This window comes from Hypanus sabinus, chromosome 19, assembly GCF_030144855.1.
Source record: "Hypanus sabinus isolate sHypSab1 chromosome 19, sHypSab1.hap1, whole genome shotgun sequence".
NCBI lineage: Eukaryota > Metazoa > Chordata > Chondrichthyes > Myliobatiformes > Dasyatidae > Hypanus > Hypanus sabinus.
Window position 1 is genome coordinate 39,619,847 of NC_082724.1, and position 21,374 is coordinate 39,641,220.

Here is a 21,374-nt window from a genome sequence, read left to right on the forward strand (position 1 = left end):
ATTGCATGCTTAATTCAAATTCATGCAGCATGTAAAGCTGGACATATTGACTGCCATGCATTTATTCATTCACTATAATGCTGCCTGCCAAATTGAATAATGCAAAATCCTTTCATGATAGGCATTTCATGAGGTCAGAGATGTGGTTCGGTGTCAATTTGATGAGCAGTTAGGGATTGTCAATAGATGTTGATGCCTCAAGAGATACACATCTCACTTGTGATTCTAAATACAATGAAATCCAAATTCCACTGCTGAAAGTTACTATGCCAGAATCACTTTGAAACTAATCAGCTCAAGGACATCATTCTAACAAAAAGCAAGCAGATCAATAGACCAAATAATTTTTCACATTCAGTCAATACAAGACCACATAAATGAACACTCATCCTTGTGGATTTGCTCAGTGTCCATCTCCCATGTTTTTACTTTGCCTCTAATATTCATGTCATGTGTAGTTCCTCTCAAAAAGCCTGGGATTTGCTAATTTGCAACATGCAGCTTCAGCATGGATGAATGTGGTTCTTCTATGATCTCATCCTAAACTTAACGCAGGATCGAATGAAAAGAAACTATCATAAAAATGGTTCCTAACATGCTTATAGTTGTTTGTAGAAGTAAAACGAGAGCAAATTACATAACACACAGTTGTTAGAGCAAGCAGAACAGGCAGGATCACCACCACCATCGCTGATGATGACAATTTCAATGATGTTTTTTAAAAGATAAATGTTCAGTTCAGAAATCATTGCAAAATTGCATGCTGCAGCCACACTGAACCTCTTACACCCACATGCTAACAGTATAGTGCTTCACTAATCCTGTATGTTACAGCTGCCACCATTTGGTGCATCAGAAGACTATTAACACAGATGCTTAAAGCTGAGCACCAGGATCAGCCACAGTGTCAGCGGAAACTGTTGCACATCAAGCAGCTATACGGCAGCTCCAACTAATCCCAGTGCTTAAGTTTCAGTTTCTGAACAATACCAGAGGGATAAATCAGACTACTCCTTATGAGGGACAAAATATTTATGCGCTCAGCAGTCTATTACATGCAGATTACAATCCAAAAAATATTTATGCAGCTGAAGCATTTATTTTGTGACATTTAATTCATTATAAGCTGTACCAGAAATTACTGCCCATCAAAGTTACTGGTTATGAGTGCGACCAGCAGTGATGGGAATGGACTAAACTGCTTTAGGGACACATACACCTGAATTTGTGTTAGGAGAGATGACTAAGGAGGCAGGCTTTCATATTTCTGAAACTGTTTTGATGCAGGTGTGATGCGTTAACACTCAGCGGCCACCCAGTGAACGATCGTGGTCTTTTGCTGCTGTAGCACATCCATTTCAAGGTTCCCAATAAGATTTACAAATTTCTGGACGTATGTCAGTGACATTAAAGCTGATTCTGATTCTAAGGTACAATGATACTTTTTTGCACACCACTGTTGTAACATGTCTTTATTTGAGTCACCTTCCTGTCAGCTTGAACTGTTCTCTTCTAACCTCTCTTATTAACAAGGCATTTTTGCCCACAGAACTGTTTTTTTGTGGGAAGGGGTTTCTTTTGCACTACAGGCAGTCCCCGGGTTATGAACGAGATCCATTCCTAAGTCTGCCTTTAAGTCGGATTTATATGCAAGTTGGAACAGGTGCATCCGGTCTTATTTAGCGTTAGTTAGTCAAATGTTTGTCTTAGTATACAGTGTATATTTTACCTTTCTATGCATATAAAACACTTAAGAAACATTTCCAAATATACTAAAACATCTTAAACATAATAATACAGTACATAATAATACAGTAATAATAAAAGTAACTACATACGGTTCCATCAATGTCTTGCATACCGGAAGGGGCATTCGTTACGTAACATTATGATGGACCTGGTGCTGGAGAGTCAGGGTTTGATTCTGCTGCAGGAGAGGGGGGAGTTTACTACTGGAGTCAATTTCTTGAAGTAGGCATCAAGGGAGCCTTGTACAGAGCTTTTCTTTTTCTCATCATAAATGGCCTTGTAGCAGCTGAGGTCCTCGGTAACTGCACGGTAAACTTTGGTGAACCTCTGTATTAGGATCTTGCTCCTTCACTTTTGCCTTCCTGCTTCAATGAGATGAAAGGCTTCAGCTAAATCTTTCGTCACAGACTTTTTCGGCTCTGGAGTTCCTAGGTCCCAGTCTTCTTCTTCTTCTTCTTCAAATGCGATCATCTACTGCTCTAGTTCCATTTGATCTTCATTGGTCAGTTCTTCAGCATGGGGGTCAAGTAACTCTACGACATCATTTTCAATGACGTCTAACTGCAGTTCATTACCAATATCAACCGCAGCTTGCCTGGCTTCAGTGATATCATCAACTGTAAACTCCTGAAAGGCATGCGCGAATTGGGGGCACAATTTAAGCCAAATACAAAGTTACACACTCAACAGTGTTGACAACTAAAAATGGTGGACGGCGTTCTCCTTCCTCGAGCTGACGAACCGCTGAAGCCGCATAATGTTTTCATGAGTGTCACAAAGTAATGAGTGTGTTTGTTATTGCGAACCATTGTATTTAACTCAAATTTTCAATATAATGGGCTTTATGGCAGTCCGCTCGTAAATATGAGTTGTCCGTAAGTTGGGCATTCGTAACCCGGGGACAGCCTGTATTTTCTGAAAACTCTAGAGACTGTTATGCATAAAAATCCCAGGGGGCCAGCAGTTTCTGAAATACTCAAACCACCCTATCTGGCACCAACAATCATTCTACAGTCTAAGCCATTTAGATCACACTTCTTCCCCATGCTAACTTTGGTCTGTGCAACAACTGAATCTCTTGACCATGTCTGCATGCTTTTATGCATTAAGTTGCTGCCATATGATTTAAACTTGGATTATTTCCACTTTGATTGACAGGATACCACAGAGCCACGGATTACTTTGCTGAAGTATGAACACTGCATTTGCAAGCTTTGGAATGCACAATTCCATTAAAGCATGGAAATGTGTTTTCTGCTACAATTTTGCTCAAAGTGCTTTCTTCACAAGTCACATTCTCAAAGCACGCTAGGATGTCTGTAGCCCACTTATTCCACAGTTATGTTACATAAGTACTGCCAGATGGAAGTTAGCCTTCAATTTGGATTACAATGACAATGGCAAGAAACAAGTTAAAGAGGATAAACAATACCTTCCTCACATGCTATTTACATGCTATGATGTTATGTAACTAAATAATGTATTAGTGCATCAATAGGAAGATTTAAATAGTCATGTAAAACTGAACAAAATCAAACTTGCTCTGCAAATGGCTTATAGTAGGTTTTCACATTACACCCACTGAATAATACTCCGGTATTTAAAAATTAAAAATAACAATGAGACTAAGTACCATTAGATTCACTAGACTAGGAATTGTTCAACATGGGACATATTCAGCAAATATATGGACAAACAGGTATTAATGTGCACTAGTATTAGTTTTCAAAAAACTCCGTTCAAATGTAAACCACAAGCAGTAAATTAAACGGACATCTCTGCAAACAAACAGTACAATGTGCAGGCTACTGGCACACAGCAGGATGCCACTGAAGAGATAAGTTTTGTAAACTGACATAACCATAAAGTGTTCTCATATGCATCAGCCAGACATAAAACAGTGGGGATATTTCATAGTCGGCATCAGTCATCTTCATCTATGTTATGTTGCGTTGTTGCAGCAATAGATTAGGGAAGGATCAAACCAGACTGATTTTTACCCTTGGGACATCAAGCCTACTCTATTTATCAATGATTGAATTGACCCTTACAACAATAAGTTTGGGACTCTGGAGTCTCTGTCCTCAGAGGTTTTCCGACCAGCCATGCTTAGCACTTGTCCAGCGAGGGTGCTTGAATATTGAGAGGTTTTTTCTCAGTAACAGTGTGCACCTATTGCAAATACGAAATTCAATGGAACAATTTGTCAGATTCAAAATAGCGAAGTACACAATGTCATTGTAGCTTTTGAAATTGTACTGAATCACCTATCATCTTTAGTTCTTACAAGTATTGTGCTGTCTTTACGACAGTTATTTAGTTTATAATATTTTTGATTAGTAATTCATTCGATAGTATTTTCTAGTTAGAATTAGAAGTGTTTAAAGTATATTCATTGCATGTAAAATATATTGGCATGTGATGACGTCACTTCCGGTTTCGCCGCGTCTTGTGGGAAAATACCGGTTTGAAATTAGCGCGAGGGTGGGGGCTCACCACGAGGCAGACCCGAGCAGAAGTTGTTTTGCAGGCATGAGAAATCACAGTGAGAGCGACGCTGTAAGTTAATAGATAATCGATATATTGAACTAAGATGTTAATGCCGATCCTGTTAGAAGTAACGACGGTAGATAATGTTTATGCTTTCGTTAGTTAAAGAGTCGCGGATAGTTTGCATGGAAGTGTATTTAAAGTAGTCAATGGAGCAGGTAAACTCTCCCTGTATACTGCACCTTAGTGTAATGTAGTTATAGTCACCTTTGCAAGTATTTACACTTGAAATGTGATATTAAGGAAGGAACAAATACTGTATCAATCTTGTATTGTTTTATCAACAGTTTTCACCATATGTGAACAGTAAATGGTTAATCTTACTGCGATCTGGTTCTTATTAACTGTGGTTTATCTCGACGTTAAATTCGGCGTTCGTGACACGCGAAGGAGAACGTTACAGTAAAAAAGCGGCATTATCAGGTGTTTCAAGTGCTGCAATGTCAGCTCGATCCAGCATCAAGTCGACGCCGCCCAGCGACAAGGGCAGTAAACCGACATCAAGTAAGTCCACCCAGGCAAGAGCCAAGGCAGAAGCCGCCAAGGTGCGACTGCGTTACGCCAGACAAGAAGCAGTTTTGAAAATGAAACAGGCCACCAGAGAAGCCGAAATCCAGAAAGAAAAGGCTGCCAGAGAAGCCGAAGCGGCCGCCCGATAAGCCGAAATCCAGTTGGAAATGGCAAAAATATCGACAGAGTTGCAAGTGCTGCAGCTAGAAAGAGAAGAAGAAGCTGCCATGGCGGAAGCAAAGTACATAGAAGAAGCTGAAGGGTCGCGTGATCTGACCGCAGCAAGATCTACTTTAGAAAGGACCAGACTGGAACGCACAAGCGACTATGTACAATCTCAAATAGACAGGCAGGCTCGTCTCCCCTCTCCATAAGTATTCGATAACTTCCCCAGCTACGAGGAACCTCAGAGAGTCACGATTGCATCACATCCATACGAGGAAGGAAATTTACCCTCACGGCTCCGTGATGAAGTCAAGAATGAAAGAACCGTCAACGCTCCTTCAACCCCACAACAGGACGGCGGGGAGGGAGAGGTTCACTCCAGGACAACAATTGTCAGCTCGAACTGTACAGAAGTTTGCGGTCAAACTCAGTCAAGCCGTTCTTGTTCCAAGATCTGCCTCACAAAGAAGCACAACAAGACATTACCAAGCGTAAAGTAACCGATGAGACGCTAGGTCAGTCAGTTTTCATTCAAACCGAGCACGGAAACAAACTTGCACCATCAGCTCAAGATACCATTTCTTTAAAACCCAAAGACACCAAGGTCTTCAGAGATGAAGCAAATAATGGGGTTGCCCCATTGCCTTTCAGAGAACCACGCCAGCGCTCACCAGATAACAAAGAGCAGGCAGTCAAACGGTTCACGTCCTTACGGAAAACCCGGAAAAGGAAACCTGAGATGCAGCAACGCACCCGATTGGCCCACGAGGTACTGTGCACCCTAATGGCAGAGGTCACAGCCATTATAAACGCACAATCATTCCTACCTGTGTCTTCTGACCCAGAAAACCCTACTTTTGCCATCAACGCTCCTTACGCAGAAGGCAGGAGCACCTCCTCCACCAGGAGACTTCTCAGACAAGGATTTGTACACAAAGCAATGGAGACAAGTCCAGGCTCTGGCAAATCAGTTCTGGCCTCGCTGGAGACAAAAATATCTACCTTTGTTGCAACAGAGACAAAAGTGGACAGAACCCCACAGGAATCTTCAAGTTGGAGACTTAGTCCTGCTCAGGGACAAGCAAATCGCCCGCAACAGCTGGCCAATGGCCAGAATCACTGCTACATTCCCTAGCGAGGATGGACATGTCAGGAAGATCGAATTGAAGACTACCGACCAAGGCAATGTGAAAATTTACCAAAGGCCAGTTACAGAAGTTATTCTACTTCTACCCAATGACTGATTAAGAGACTAAGTTTGTACTCTGCTCATTGTGACCTTACGAAGGTCAAGCGGGGAGTGTGCTGTCTTTACGACAGTTATTTAGTTTATAATATTTTTGCTTAGTAATTCATTCGATAGTATTTTCTAGTTAGAATTAGAAGTGTTTAAAGTATATTCATTGCATGTAAAATATATCGGCATGCGATGACGTCACATCCGGTTTCGCCGCGTCTTGTGGGAAAATACCGGTTTGAAATTAGCGCGAGGGTGGGGGCTTACCTCAAGGCAGACCCGAGCAGAAGTTGTTTTGCAGGCATGAGAAATCACAGTGAGAGCAACGCTGTAAGTTAATAGATAATCGATATATTGAACTAAGATGTTAATGCCGATCCTGTTAGAAGTAACGACGGTAGATAATGTTTATGCTTTCGTTAGTTAAAGAGTCGCGGATAGTTTGCATGGAAGTGTATTTAAAGTAGTCAATGGAGCAGGTAAACTCTCCCTGTATACTGCACCTTAGTGTAATGTAGTTATAGTCACCTTTGCAAGTATTTACACTTGAAATGTGATATTAAGGAAGGAACAAATACTGTATCAATCTTGTATTGTTTTATCAACAGTTTTCACCATATGTTAATGTGAAGAGTGAACAGTAAATGGTTAATCTTACTGCGATCTGGTTCTTATTAACTGTGGTTTATCTCGACGTTAAATTCGGCATTCGTGACACGCGAAGGAGAACGTTACAAGTATAAAATGTCAATGTACTTTGAACTCCGAGAGATTCCACTGCATTCCTCTAAAAGGCCTGCTTGTGGTGTCAAATAAAGTTCTGTTATGTCCTCTAGTTTTACTCTATGTGTGAACAATTCATAATCACAACATAAAATGCTGTTGTGGCCCATTATAGACCAGCAATATGGGTGTGGGTAGCGTAGGAAGGCCATATATTCTCATTCGGTGAACACACACTACAGAGGGTGGGCGCTACTGAGAATGTTCAGTGATGTGAGAGGTACTAATCATTTAGGTTGATTTTGTAGTTTGTCCTAAGTGTGTCTCTAACTGCATACTTGAAAAACCCTAGAATCAAAACTCAAGAGCCCAGCGGCAACATGGACTAGGTTGTAGAAAGGTGACAGTTTTTCCTTGAGAAGTCTGAACAAGAAATGGACAAAGCAGGGTGTGTTAAACCTGGATCTCAAAGGAAAATTGGCAGTGGTGGAAAAAGGAATTGAAGAGGTGTGGTAAACTATGTATACCTGTCTGGACATGCCCCTCTGCTGACTGCTCCTGTGGCTCCTCCGACAGACCCCTATATAAAGGTGATTGGAGGCACTGCTCCTCCCTCAGTCTCCAAGATGTCGTGGTCCCTTCTGCTGCTAATAAAAGCCTATCGTTCACCTCCCGTCTCCGAGAGTTATTGATGGTGCATCAAGAAGAAAGGGAGAGAAAGTTGTATGTCTTTGCAGGAAAGGATAAAGTATCAAATCACACAATGTGCAAACAGAAAAGCTGAAGAATGAAAGGGATAAATACAGAGAACAGCAGTGTTCTAGCAGAGCAGGTCAAACTGAAGGAACAGCTAGAAGAAAGAGCATGCATGAAAGTGAGAAAGAAAAGAAAGAGAGGGACAGAGACAGAAATGAGTAAGAAATCATAGTAGTATCTAAGACATCTTCAAGGAGTGGTATCTCAGGAAGCGGGCATCCATTATTAAGGACACCCATCACCAAGACATGCCCTTTTCTCATTGTTACCATTGGGAAAGGGGTACAGAAGCCTAAAGGCACACATTCAGTAATTCAGGAACAGCTTCTTCCCCTCATGGACATTGAACCATGAACACAACTTCACTTTTGAAAGAAAATCTATATTATGATGTATTGCATTGTACTGCTACCGCTAAGTTAACAAATTTCACGACATATCCCAGTGTTGTTAAATCTGATTCTGGATTCAGAGAGTGCAAGAGAGAGAGAGCAAGCCAAGAGTAAGAAATGAGCAAAAGAATGAGAACAGAATGAGAACTAATTGTTCAGAGAAGCAGACAGCTGGGAATGTGTTTATAAACAGGAAGGGTTATATCTAGCATTGCCTGTCGAGATGAGACCTATTTGAAACCAGGCAGCTGCAGCTCGGAGCCCTGATGACCTTGGCTAGCCACTCACATTGTTAATCCATAAACCCTTCACCGCAGGAGTGGACCGACCATTCTATCCAAGCTGTCCTTGCTTACAGTTGTGTGTGGTAATGCAGAATTTTGGTCTAAGTTTGAAGATATGATCGAAATCCACCAAATGCACATCAAAGATACATATGATCAAAAGCACACACTGAATACATATTATTTAGTGGTAAATATTTTTTTAAAATCCACTAAAAAGTAGGAGCCAGAGGATTCATGATGGTACATAGAAAACAAATAGGAATGCCAGTAAAGGGTAAAGTAAATTAAAGGGGAAGTGATACAACAATTGGGGAGGTAAGAATAATTGACGAGTGATACCTCCAGTTGATGAATCTACTATGGACTATGCAAAGTGAAGATACTGGGCTGACAAGGAATTCTCAGAGTTACCCCATTCAGGAAGCAATTAGGTAACCCTAAAAATGCTTAAAATGTTCGGTCCAGCAGGAAGTCTTGGACCTGGGGAAAATAGTGAGTTCTAGCTTAGTTGCAATAATTTCATGGTTGGGGAGAAAGACCAGAGGAGAAGGAAGTCACAAGGTGGCATAAGTAGATGCTGCCTCTATGATGATACAGAGAACTTGTTTTATGCACCAGTGACTTTTCAGCCATTTATTTTTCACCGTAGCACCACTCTTGTATCATTGCACAAAATCTTTACCATCTGGTGAAACCAGCACCAACTGTTATTAAATTAAATAGAAGAGTTGCAGAATTTTCAAGGTCCACACACATTCTCTGAAGAAAATGCATCATTTCTTTGACGAAAAGTATGAAATTCAAAATCAAGAAGGAAACCTTAATCTACAAGTTAGTTTTGTGAATGTTTACTATAGTTAGAAAACTATAACATAGAAAACCATTTTCAGTGCCTTCCAAAAAAAAATACTTTAAATAGAGTAAATGTGATGATCAAAATTTAGTGAGTGAATTTATTTGAAATGGAATAGCAATAAATTGTTTACCATGGGTTATTTGCTTTGGTTGTTAAATTACACAATTAAATGGAAGAAACAGTATTTTATGCTAAGGGTGGATATTATTACATATTTTCTAAGAGTGAAACTACCATACATTGCTTCAAATTACAGTAAAAATGAGGAAAAGAGAGATTAGTAAATAACGTGGTGTGCAAATGCAAAGTTCATGCCATGGAAAATGAAGGCCTTGAAATCAACTGCATGTGCACATTGAGCAATAACTTGAACATATGCAGCTGCTTCTGAAATGTTACTTCACATTTTGTTCTGGAACCTTCCGGCCTCACACCTGTCAAATGAATTCTTAAGGGTCAAGTAGGGGCTGAGGCTAAATGGTACTTTTCAGAATAGCAACCACAATCACAAAATGGGTCACTGCATCAGCTGCTTTTGTTTGTTCTCTGGCAGAAAAGAAGGTTTACCTTAAATGGCCAAATTACTTAAGCTTATTTGCCTTGAGACTCAGGTTAAGAAGCTTCCTATAGTTAAGTAAATTCTCCCACACTCTGGGAAAGTACTAGCACAGAAATTACTGCCATGTAATTGTATAAACTGACTGCATCAAATCCTTCTTCCCCAAAATGGTTGCCAATCGATGGGCAGAATGGCCTAATTCTGCATGTGTGTCTTTTGGTCTAAACCATTTATAATACAAAAGTCAAGGCGACAGAGCTTCGAATAAATGATTTTTCTGTCAGTCCACATTGATGAAGACAGCTGAAACCAGCAGGAACTTGCGTGTGGACACATCCATTGGATCAATAACAAGATTCTCACTGGAAAATCAATCAACTTTCAACTGAATATCATTTCAAGTATTGTATTCATCAGCAGGGGTATGTACTGAGTTAACAGCAAAGGAATGCTGTGGCTTAGTGGTATTTGCCTAAGTGCTTAAAAGAGAAAAGCTTCCACTCATCATTTTCTTTCTTACATTTTAGCAAGCCCTCCTGGAGATTAGGAAAATGTGTCACAGCTTTCAGCAATGTCAAAACCATGCCAAACACTTACCAAAGTCGGGAACACAATAAATCTGATAAGACCATCACATTAGCCACTTCAAAATGATAAGCTAAGAGAGGATCTAAATAAAATATAAATTCTAGATTGAAAAGCTCATTTACACATTTTAGAGGTGAGCATTGAAATCAACAGCAATACTTTTAATGGCACTTCCTATTCACAACTCGGAGTTTGAGTCCATTTGTTGTAATAACATAAAAGATTAAACTAAAGAAATGACTCTGATCTTTGGACACACACTTGGTACTGAACTGAAGTTAGCCAGTTGTCAAGAATGAGTAAGAAAACAGGAATTTAAAACACTGCCAAATAAGCTCTTTATAAAATGTTTAGTAGTGAAAACTCAGGAGTATCTGTGCAGACTGCAATGTCCATAATTTTGCTTACAAGTCTTTGTTATTTTTGACCCCAGGAGAGCAACTAGACATGCAAGTGTGCCAGGGATGGCTAAAGCGCAGCCAGTTTAGTCATTGCCATCCTTGCATATGTGGCTTATAGTTGCTGTAGGCCACTCACAAAAATAAAGACTTTCACATGCTTAGCCTGCTTTGGCATAACTCAATAGGACCTTTCTCAATGTGCCCCAGTCCAAAGTGTCAAAAAATGGGAATCTCATGTGATAGGTCATCTATGTTAAATGGTCACAGCAATCTTGAGTCCCTACTCCCCCTCCCCCCCCCCCAAAGACTGCCTTGATCTGGACAGCAAAAATATATTCCCTACACTTTCAGTTTTTTTTATCAGTTATTGTGGGCCCATTTCAGGCAAATAAGCACGATAGTTAAATCTCTGCTGATCATAAGTGAGATGTCAGATGACTGGAATGAAGCAAATGGGGATCAATACAGGACAACACACACAAAATGCTGGTGGAACACAGCAGGCCAGGCAGCCTCTATAAGGAGAAGCACTGTCGATGTTTCGGGCTGAGACCCTTCGTCAGGATGAACTCAGCCCAAAACATCGACAGTGCTTCTCCTTATAGATGCTGCCTGGCCTGCTGTGTTCCACCAGCAGTTTGTGTGTGTTGTTTCAGTTTCCAGCACCTGCAGATTTCTTCGTGTTTGATCAATACAGGACCTTTGCTACTTGTTTTCCACATTAAAGACTTAGGTGCAAATGTACAAGGAACAACTATGTGAAAATTAAATGAAAATAGATGCTGTTATTGATAGGAGGGTAACCTGAGGCTGGAAGATCATACTGATTACCTGGAAAATTGGCCAATGAATGAGGGTGGTTGCAATCTGGAATGCACTGCCCAGGAAGGCAGGTCATCTCACAACATTTAAGAAGCATTTGGATGAATACAATTGCAAAAGCAAAATATGCTACAGGCCAAGGGCTGTTAAATGGAAAGTACTTGATGGTCAGTATGGCCCAAAGGCCCAGCTTTTGTACTGTATGACTCTGTGATTTTGTGTTCTTTTCCTTAGATACAACAATAAAGTCACAAAACAAAACAGAATAAAATATGTCTTTTTTTGGGACTCTACTGACCTAAGACTTAGCAATTCACAGTGAGCCAGTCATAAAATATGCCATCTTGCAGGAATTTTTTAAATCCTCTTTCACAAACTGCACAGCTTATTTTTGACTATATTTACTACTACTCAGTATTTATGGGCATTGCCAGACTCTTACAGCTGTCATAGTGATTAAATCATAAATCTATGTAATTAGAAACACCTCTAACTTTCCCACAGGCAGAAGTTTACCTTAACACCCTTTCACTGTCAATATGTGTTTGCAATTAACTCTTTGCTGCATTTTGAAGAAAGGCTGTTGATGGTTATTTTTAAAAAATGAGGGCTTATACTTCATTCAACCAGTAATTCACATAGATTAATAATAGGTCAACATTACTCCGGAGAGATCATCAATGTCCATATTGCCAACAGTGATGGAAGAACATGGGCTTCATTCAGCCTTGTTGCAGTGCAAACTTCATTAGGAACATGAGAACACAAGAAAGTATGGACAGCAGTATGCCATGAGGCCCTTACAGCTTGCTCCATCATTTTCATATAATCATGCTCAAAGAAATTGAGCTAACCTCAACTCCTCTGCTGTGTCATTTTGCCATACCCTCTATTCCTCAATCTATTAAATATTTAACCACCTCCACTTTAAATACTTCCAACGATCCAGTTTCCAGAACTCGCCAGAGCAGAGAATTCCAGAGATTCAATGCCATCTGCAAAAAGCAATGTCTACATACCTCAGTTTTAAATGACTGTCTCTTTTAAAACACCCCATACAATTGCAATATAGCTTCCTTATTTTTAAACTCAAACATTTGTTGCAATGAAGGCCAAGATGCCATTTTCCTTCTTAATGACTTATTGAACTTTTGTGATTTGTTTAAAAGAACTCTTAGGCCCGCCAATACTTCACTCATCTTCAGTCTCTCCTCATTTAGATAATATTGTGCCTTTTGACTTGTCTTACCAAAATGCATGCCCCCCACCTTAAACTCCATTTGCCAGTCTTCTACCCACACGTTTAATTTATCTGAATCTTGTTGCAAAATTACAGTATCCTTCTCACAAACTGCCTTTCTGACTCTTTGCGCCTATCATCAGCATCTTTTCATTCTGTTCCTGCTTCCAGGTAAACAATGGTTAATTGCAGCCAGTGCAGTATATTCTCTGCACTAGATACCTCCCTTCCAGTCTGAAAACTCTTTTATACCAACTCTGTTTTCTCTGAGTCAGTTTTCAATCCATTTGAGCACACTTCCAACAATAACATAGTTATGCACCTGCCTTCTGTGTGGCATTACATCTGCAGATTCTCCTCTATCAACTATTACCTCAAAAAATTAAACACATTTATTAAAAATGATTCACCTTTCATAAAATCATGGTGATTGGATTTAATTACATAACTTTCCAAAAAAATTAACTATTTCCTCTTCTATTGACTCTAGCATCTTGTCAATAATAGTTGTTAAATTAACCGGTGTGCAGTTCAATACCTTTTGATTTCTGTTTTTTTTAAAAAACAAGATAGTCATATTGGATATTTTCAAGACTCTGGTATCCTTCTGGAGATTAGTGGGTTATGAAAATTTTTAACCAATTGGTTCACTATCACTGCAACCACTTCCTCTAAATCTAAACTTGCAGTGCATCGGGTCCTGGTGATTCCTCTGCTACATCACCTCCCTGAGTTTCTCAAGCACTTTATCCCATTTCACTTGGAGGTCCATATGCTTCTGCTGTGTGTAACCATTCTATTCTCCAATGGTATGTTCATCCACAAAAATATAGATGTAAAGAAAGAATGAAATGTGATTTATGCATATCCTATATACTAAAATAAAATGGAAGTCTGCAGGACAGAATGATGTTAACTGCAAGAAGGATTGTTTTGAGAGAGTACAAGACAATCAGTCCACAGCAAAGATTTCAGAAAGTGAAGGAAATACAAGTCTGCTGCCATAATAGTGCACAATGGTAAAAAAACAAGTTTGTCTGGGCTGGAGGTTGTAAGAGATAAGGGATTGCAGCTGGTACTATCAAGTGGTGGAACTGTGTAAATGTAAGGGGTTTTGAAGGGTATGAAAAGTGGCACTTTCTTGGTGTGGGGGAGGGGAGGGGGAAGAGTCTTATCTTAGGCTAGAACATGACCGGTGCTGGTGCAAAGACTTGGAGAATGTAGAGAGAAGTATGTCGAGACAGATAGGCAGTCAGGCAGCCAGTCAGTCAGTCAGTCAGACAGTGCTTCAGTCAAGATGCCAGTGTCAAGAAGCTTCATGAAAGTCTGTCAACAATCCACAGATCAACTCGTTTAGTGGAAAGCAGCATTAATCATCAGGGAACCACCTTCCCCCCCCCACCCCGACCCCCACCACCCAGCTCATGCTCTCTTCTCACTGTTGCTATCAGAAAGAAGGTACAGGGGTTTGAGGACTCACACCACCAGATTCAGGAACAGTTATTACTAATCAACCATCTAGGCTCTTAAACTAAAGGGGATAACCACTCAACTCCACTTGCCTGATCACTGAAATGTTCCAACAACCTATGAACTCACTTTCAAGGACACGTCATCATATTCTCGATATTCGTTCGTTATTTTTTATGATTATTACTAACATTATCTTTTGCACACTAGTTGAATGCCCAAGTCAGTGTGGCCTTTCATTGAAGTTATTATGGTCATTGTTCTAGTAAGGAGTTATTGAGTATGCCCGCAAGAAAATGAATCCCAGGGTCATATATGGTGCAGTATATGTACTTTGACAATAAATTTACTTTGAAATTTGATAAGTATGATTTTGATTTCTGTACTGATACTATTGCAGACATTTGTTTTTCTTTCTGTATTGCATTTCTGCTAGTTCTAATAAAATGTTTTCTTGTGGTTTAACCTACGAGCCAGTCTCCTTTGTTTGTGAACATATATGCAAATATCCTGAGCTGAATCAGAAAAGAACTCAGGAACAATTTTAAAATAATTTTCATTACAACAGATAAAGCAGTGATAGAATAATACAGCAGGGGAACAGGTTTTTTTGCCCAACTTGTCCTTGCTGAACACAGCATCCTCCTTGCTAATCCCAATTGCCCATGTTCAGTCCTTAAACCTCCAACTATATATCTGTCTGCTTTCTCTGGCAACTCATTTAAAGTACGCACTACCCCCTTGGAAGAAGTTACCTCTCAGGACTCCTTTCAGTTTCACCCCTCCTATCTTGTGTCTGTGCTCTCTAGTCTTGGACTCCCAAACCCTGGGGAAAAGGCCATGACCATCCACCTATTCATACCCCTCATGATTTTATAAATGTCAAGGATTCATTCACACCCAGCTGCCTAAGTGCAATATACCAGGTCGGATTCTGAAAGACCGCGCAGCCCAGCTGACGGAGCTGCTGATGGATATGTTCAATATCTCTATGGAACCAATCCATTGTCTCCTCAACTTTCAAGGCAGCAACCATCATTCCAGTGGCAAAGAAGGCAACAGTAATCTGCCCAAATGATTACAGTCTGGTGGCATTAACATCAACCATTATGAAAAGCTCTGAGTGGCTGGTCACGGAGCACATTTAAGGCCTCTGTCCCAGCTACACTGAACTCCTTCCAGTTTGCCTATCACTTATATCAATCCACTGATGATGCAACACCCTCAGCCCTCCACTCTGTCCTGTCCCACCTGGAAAATGGGGTCACATGTGCCAGAATGCTATTTTTGACTTCAGTTCAGCATTCAACACCATCATACCCCAGAAACTGGTGGGGAAACTGTACTCTCTGGATTTCAACTCCTCCCTCTGCAAGTGAATACTGCACTTCTTAACAGTAAGGTCATAGTCAGTCCATCTGGGCAGCAGTGTCTCTAGTCCCATTATGCTCCCCAAGGCTGTGTGTTCAGCCTGTCGCTGTTCACACTGCTGACACAACTGTGTCACAGGATCCACCTCAAACCATGTCATCAATTGGTTGACCTTATCAAGTATAGAGAGGAAGTGGGGCAGTTGGTGAACTGCTGTGAGAAGAACAACCTAGGCCTGAACGTGGAGAAGACAAGGGAAATCATTGTGGACTTCAGGAAGATGCAGACAAACTTTCCCCCTCTGCGAATACATGGCTCCTCCATAGGGGGAGTTAAGTTCACAAAGATCCTGGGAGTTCACATCACGATGATCTCACCTGATCCCTTAATATCACCTTCCTGAACAAGAAGGCATAGCAGCACCTCCACGTTCTAAGAAGATTGAAGCAAACAAGGCTCCCAACACCCAACCCTTCTATTCTAAACTGCATTTTGCAGAAGCACCATTGAGAGTGTGCTGACAAATTGAATCTCCATCTGGTATGGGAGCAGTCAAGCATTGGACCTGAAATCCCTACAAAGGACTGTAAGAACAGCTGAGAGGGTCCCTAAAATCCATCAGAAACATTTATCAGGACTGATGCATACGCAGGGCCCTTAGTATTATAAAGGATCCCACCCATCCATCCAACATGCTCATTGGCTTTCTACCATCAGACAGGAAACTACAACACAGAAAAACATGAATGGTCAAGATGAGAAACAGTTTCTTCTTCCAGTCCATTAGGTTTCTGAACTTCCGACCTCATCATATTCAAAGTTTCATTGGTTAGTCTCTTCCGTACCATACAATTTTTAAATACGAATGCACTTTAGTTTGTTATTTATACATGATTCCTCTGTAGATTTTATCCTATCTTTATAAGTTATTATATGCTACGCGTGTTACGTGTACTACTGTGCTTTACACACTTGTTAAAAAATGTTCTAATTCCTATATTCATTGTATGGTTAAATATATTATGTACATGTACGCAGTTAAATGACAATAAACTTCACATGACACTTGACACGTGATATACAAGTTTCCACCACAGGTATAGTTGATGCAATGTCAGTGGTTTTTTACCTCGTACTTTGTCAGGCTTTGTGCAATGCTACTAAACTGCAGCTCTGAGGCAATCACCTGCAAAGTATATGACCTCAACCACAGTGACAATTTAATTCACCAGAGTTAAATGAAGAGTCTACATTATTTGTTCACCGTGTACGAAGTATCATAGACACAACTGCAAGTATCCAAGCTGAATGGGAGTTTAGGCAACTCAAAAGCACCAGATAACTTTTCATACTCAGCTCTCTTCTGTTCAAGGTTTAGTCGCCAAGCCATGAGCACCCTCCTAACTGCCGCAGAGAACTGGAACAGGTACTGCCACAATTCCGGACTTCCCAGTGAACCAAATTAATCTGAATTGAATTTTTGATTTCTACTCTAAATCTAGCCAAATTTTGAAAACAGTTCTTAAAAGCCAGTTCAGCCCAGTTATAAAATACAAATTGTTCCTTGTTTAACAAAGAAAATTCAAATAGATCAAAAATGCCGTAAGTGCTCCCTATTAAGAAACTTCAAGGAATGATGAAACCTCTGCTGGAATTTTAAAAATTATTCTGACTATCAAGTTACCCCTCAGCCTTTAGGACAAAAAAAAAGGCCTTGTATATCAACCTCTCTTTCTAACTAAAGAGTCCCAAATCAGCCAGCATGCTGGCTGAACTCAAACACAAGAGATTCTGCAGATGCTGTAAATTCAGAGCAACAAACAAAATGCTAAAGGAACTCAACAGGTCAAGTGGCATCTATAGGGAGGAATAAGTGTCCAGGTGAGACCCTTCTTCGGGACTGGAGAGGAATGGGGAAGAAACCAGACCAAGAAGGTGTGGGAGGGGAAGAAGCACAAGCTGTTAAGCAGAACTAACAGTAAGAACATAGAAAATATTTTATTAACTGGGGGGATTTTCAACTAGAGAACACATACTTAAGCCAAACCTTTTGACAGTGATATTAGGAAACATCAGGACATATAAAGGGCAGTAGAACATCAGATCTCTCTCCTGTAAATGCTAATTTGATCATTGATTATAAAAGTGAGATTTATCGATTTCTTTTAACTGAAGATTAACCAAAAAGGTCAGAGGATGGAATGCACTCAAAGATCAGACTTGATCTGAGTGATGAAACAAGTTCAAGGAGCTAAACAGATTATTCCTGTCCCTATCTGATTGGTTTAAATCATGATTCAAAATGGTTATTTCGAAAATGACTCCTAGAAATGATTTACCACCCTCCCCCATCAAGCCCGCACCTCACCTCCATAAAAACGTAAGACTAGAAACTAGAGTTTAACTGAGAATGTAAAACCATGTGCATCTTTTCAAAGCATTAATCATCCATAAGGTTGGGTACCACCAGCAACCCATCAAAGCATCCAGGGAAGGGAGCAAAATTGTTGAGCTTTTGATAGAAGTCAATTGATTGCCTTTGGTTTTATCAGAAAGCTTTGGTTGATTCAAGAATTAATGCTATAGGATCTGTCGATGTAATGAAAGCAAACTGTTATGTGTTCACTTTCACTTGTTTGTGAACCTGACAGCAATTACTGGTGTTAAAACCTGAACAGTTAAACATAGTAATCCAATACATCTGGTCAGTGATACTTTTCTTCTCCATAGGATGGTGGATTGCTGAGTCTTTTTAAATTAAAAACACATAAAATCAACATTTTAATGTTAAGTTCCTCCTGTAAAAATGCAATGAAAATGTAATTCACGTTGTAGGAGGTGTAATTGAGTTCTTAATGGCATATGGAGATATGATATAATTATTGCTGAATAAGCTATCTGGCACAGAGGAACTAACTTTCTGTGTCAGGTTTGTCATTCCTAGAATAACATTTAAAATATCAATGAAGTAAAAAAATTTTAATATGTTAAAATGTTAAAGAATATCTGTGTCTATCTTAACTTTTTGTGCCAGTTCTGAATTTTATTCCACTTTTTCTAAAATGTTAAATGAAATTATTACATTTTACGTCCCGGTCTACTGCTTGTAAAAATCTGTCAATCTGATCTAACCAGCTTGATGCAACCAGTGGCACTAAAGGGGAAGAGATGAGACAGGGTCAGTCAGTGATTGGTCTTCAGAAATTGTGTGAAGAAAGGTGTCCTTCAGCTATTCTTTGAATATTATCCTTCATCTATCCTCAACCGGCCAATCACCCACTGACCTACTCACAATTTCCTCTCTCCTCTTTATACTAACTTCACTCTCAGTGCTGACAACAATTCCATTCTCCTGGCAGTTGTTGCTTGACTTACTGTGTTTTTCGAGCATAATGTTCCAGCATCTGCAGTCTCTTGTGTCTTCACTGCACATCAGAGCTTCTCTTTATGCAGAGCTTCCCTATAAGTGGGGATTGATTGCAAATCAGAGCAGAAAAAGGTATTTTTTTCTGGCTGGATATTTCCATGTCAGATACAAACACTTCGCTTTCTACTTAACTGAAAATCTGACCATAATGAATTAAGTAAAACTGTGAAACAAAACACTTAAACTTATTTCCTGTTCATCAATTTACTATTCCAAAAACTGAAAAGCTGATGTATTTCTCTGAACTGAAACTGAAAAGCATGAGCAAACTTCATGCCCAGGGCAAAATATTTATTTTTAAATAGCTTAAAAATTTCATAATGCACATATGCAAAATTGTTATTGCCATCTGGAGAATGATCAAATTAAAAACCCTCCAGCTTCGTTCATTTTTGTCTTCTTCTCCAGTGGTTCAACCACGAATATTCGATTTATATTTGGAATTATGTAACTGTAATATTAAAAATTAATCTGTATGGTTCCTGTAAATAGGCACTCAATTATTTAGATATTTCTTCTTCAACTTCAGAAGTCTGACATACATAATTTTATTGCAATCACTGAACAAATTCCATAACAAATCTGTACTACATGTAAATCAGTGGTTTGCAGTCAATGTTTACTGCTAGAACAAACCACTAAACCATCTCAGCACAATGGTCAGAGCAATAATGCTATGTCTGTCCCTTGAAATGGAAGGGAAACATGGACAGGGTAGCACTCCAGAAATATTACCCAACTAGTACAAGTGGATAACATGTTGTTTCTGGAAACTTAGCTTCAAAGACAGTCCCTGGCTATAAAGCTGTCCACCAGAGAGATAGGAACCATGAAACATGATATATCACATGGATAAAAAGAATGCTAACTTTCTCAGTATTACAAAAAAGGGTCAGATTGTGCAGGTTGTACCTCACCACCCAGAGCTGCAGCTTGCTATCTCCTTTCAGCCACTCTTATATCGTCCAAATGTGCATCAGCCACTAGACCTGACTTGGTTTTTTCCTGAAACTCTAACAACTTTCAATGGAAGATAAATGTGAAGATAGAGTTTGCCCTTCGTCAAAACTGAAATTTCATCAACCTCAAATTTTAACTCTATTCCTCTCTCCACTGATGGTGCCTGGTCTGGGAAATATCTTTTTGTTCAGATTTTTTTTAAACACCTAAAAAATTTTGGTTTATATAAGCAAATTTTACAGTGCTCAAACGTCTGTAACAATCATTAACATGTATAAACCAATTGAAGTAATTATTTGTTTTTACAAAGTTGTTTACAAATAAAATTGTTAATTAGGAACCTACAACAATAACAACATAAAATAAAGCAAAATAATTTAATCATCCACCACTTATTTTCATTTTTGCCTTCTGACTCATGTACAAAGTTTCCACTCACACCTAAGGACTCCCTAGATTCTGGTATGGCACAAAAAAACTTCACTCTTGATATTAGTCTCCATTACTACGGCTTTCCCCTCAGTAAATGTTGGCCATAGCTCAGATTCACATGCACAGAGATACAAGACATATTATAGTTCAACAGTCAACTTGGACAAGAGCCAGTCCAGCAAGGTTCAACCCAAGAGAAGGAAAACACTTTTATACCAAGGTCAACTTACACGTAAATGATGTCATACTGGAATATCGAACCAAGTCTAAACATAACCACATGTAAGTAGTTTAGTAGCTATGAACCAAATTGTGTGAGAATTGGTTAACACAGATTACAATAGCACAAAATAGTTTTTTTTCTGTAAATGGCTGAAAATTATACACAATATAAGCAATAAAATGGAAATAAGATGTTTTAAAGTAGTCATGTGTCACCCCATACCAAACAAACATACATTTTGGCTCAGAACTTTGATCTTGGAAAGTACAACCCTTTCTTTTGCAGATCTCTATCAACCAGTCCGCCAAGATTGGCTCAATCCTAATAACAAGGACCTGCAGGATGCAGATTCAGATTTATCAGATGTATATTGGAACAGTAAAACACATCACTTACATTAACAGCCAACACACCTAAGAATATGCTGGGGGCAGCGTGCAAGCATTGATACACATTCTAACGACAGCACAGCATGCCCTCAATGTTCAGCAGAACAACACAAGCACTTTGGCCTTCAATATTTGTACTTGCCCTCCAGGTTTTGCTGACATCTGTGTATCAACCCCAGAACTTGCCGATCAAGGGTTTGACCTTCAGGCCTTGACTTCTGGTCTCACAGAGACCTCCAACCCTAGTGACCTGGTGGAGTCACGACT

At 39.6% G+C, this 21,374-nt stretch overlaps 1 protein-coding gene across 11 annotated transcripts in view; it reads right to left on the bottom strand.

Moving 5' to 3' along the window:
• Positions 1-21,374, bottom strand: part of pdzrn3b (PDZ domain containing RING finger 3b) — a 256,148-nt gene that overhangs the window by 227,747 nt on the left and 7,027 nt on the right. The gene's annotated exons all lie outside the window — the stretch shown is intronic.